This window comes from Triticum dicoccoides, chromosome 2A (assembly GCF_002162155.2).
Source record: "Triticum dicoccoides isolate Atlit2015 ecotype Zavitan chromosome 2A, WEW_v2.0, whole genome shotgun sequence".
In the NCBI taxonomy this organism is placed as follows: Eukaryota; Viridiplantae; Streptophyta; class Magnoliopsida; order Poales; family Poaceae; genus Triticum; species Triticum dicoccoides.
The window spans coordinates 682,500,903-682,503,393 of NC_041382.1; positions in this window are offsets into that span (position 1 = coordinate 682,500,903).

Genomic DNA, 2,491 nt, shown 5'->3' on the forward strand with positions numbered 1-2,491 from the left:
TCTCTGAAACTCCCAACTCATATTTCATATAATTTGAAGAAGTCATTTTATCTTCTCTCATGAAAATCATTGAGTTGCATAAAGTTCCAGATTCGGAAATATTTTCAAATGAAATTCAAATATTTTCAACACCCCTTGTCATTTAAATAAATGGAAGAAGTCATGTCATCTTCTCTCCGGTGTTTTGTGTTTGAAAAGAATTTTAATTCACGGAGATCAAAAGCAAATACGAAAGTTTGGGAAAGTCCTTTTATTCCCTCTCATTTAACTTTCAAAGAGTTTCGAATTCACTCACTTTCAGTCAATCAATCAAACAATCAATCAAATCTATCTATTTGTTATAACATTCCAAAATTTAGAATTTTGGGATGTTACAGCCAATTTCGCATATTTCTGTGGGTTCCAAACTATTTTTAATACCCAAATGTCCAGCCATATTTAAAGTACTTTGAAGATATATTTAAATTAGGTTAATGCCCAGTGAAATAGAAATCTGAAAATGTAATAAAATTCAGAAATTATAAAGTAATTGCCAATTTGTCATCTGTTTTTATATTTACAAGCCATTTCATATTACTTTCAAGATTTGCAGGCGTCTTGAAAGAGTTGTAGCCCATCAGGGTGTAGAAAAATAAGTAGGCCTGAATTGGGTATTCTTCAGAAAAAATAAATTGGGCTCATTTTCACAAAGAAAAAATAGCTGGGCTGGTCACATGGTGAACATAAAATATAAGCCTGGGCTAGACGGGCCACAGCCCAGTTCAAAACCTGCTCCGTCTCAACAATACCAAACAAAAAAATACTGCTCGAGTACCTACGTCCCAGCTGTCAGCCGATCTTGTGCTGTTCTCTTGTCTATTGACTATATACGCTCCCAATGTCATGGGTCCCAGATGTCAGGAAAACACTAGGAGGAAGCATTTTTTTTCCATATGCTGACGTGGTGGGCCCCTACTGTCATCCTCTCCATGTACTTCTGCCAATTCCTGTTGTTTGTTGACCATGTTGACAACGCCAGAGAGCGGCGCCGTGGCGAGCGCACCAAAGCACGTGGAGGACATCGGCGTTAATGATTTACGAGACGCTGGGGCGGCGATGCATGCGCTGAGGCGCAGCCAGCCGTGGGAGGCGGAAGCAGGCGGCCCCACCGGCACTGGGTTGGTTTTCGCGGCTGGAGGAAGACAGGACTGAAGAAACACGACAGACTGTAGTACTTAACAACCTTAACTGAAACCAGCAGGGGCACTTAACAACCAAAGCTGAAAGCAGTATGAGTACTTATACAGGTTCAACTGTACAAAGCACGCCTCAAACAGTGCTACTTTGCCTACAGTTAACCAAGGGTGAGGCCGCCAAGCCCCAGGACAAGGCCCAGGTGCCACCCCGTGCATCCACAACCTTCTGAAAGCGGCTTCATCTCGCAACGTGGTCAATAAACAGGATATTCGCTTTAGAGCCATGGAAAAGCATGAACATAATCTTCTGTCCTATTCTTCAAGATGGACGGGCCTTCATTATTTGAGACCACCCATGAATAAGTATCTTTTCACCTCCAAGGGGACACTACTAGGGAAAACCTTATACAGAGAATCTTAGCAGTAGCACGGTCTAAAAACAGGCGCTACTGCTAATTAGCAGTAGCGAGCTTCAGTAAAGAGCGCTACTAATGACTAAGTAGCAGTAGCGCTGTAGGTGAAAAGAGCGCTACTACTATAATTGCCACGGTGTTGCCCCCAGGCTAGATATAGTAGTAGCGCTCTTCCCGTGGACACGCTAATGCTAAAGAACTTAGTAGCAGCGATTTTCTTCAAAACTCGCTGCTGCTAAGTATCACCGCAACTAATTAAGTTTAGTCCCATACTGCTAAGCGAACAAGGTGTTTACCACCTTAAATATGTTACTTCTCAACCTATCTCGAGCACTTGGTCTTCATTGAACTATATGTGTATGATTTGTGGTTGCAATATGAATACTCGCATGTACCTACACAGGTACAGTGAGGATTCATGTTGACTATTTAGATTATACACAAAAAGATCAATGATGACCAATGTATATTTTTGATGTTTTTACATTGCTTAGACTTATAGCGTTTTTTCAGGACAAAGCGTTACTGATATTGGGATAAACAAAAGAAATAACTGCTTCCATTAGCAGTAGTGGTTTTCTCTAAAACACGTTATAGATAAGTTAGCTATAGCGCGTTTTCCATATGAGCGCTACTGCTAGTACGAGTTAACCACCCCCCGAATCAAAATTTCGCTAAGTCCTCCTTTCCCCCTCCCCCACCCCGGCCGGTTCCCCTACTCATGTCGCCGCCGCCCGAGCCCGAGCGCGCCTGCCCTCACCGCCGCCGCTCTCGACCACACTGTCGATGCCCTCGACCTCACCGCCGCCGCCCTCGACCGAGCCCAGCGCCCTCGACCGAGCCCGCCGCCCAGGACCGCCGCCTCCTGATCTCGAGCCCGCCCTCGCCGCCCCTCCGTCACCG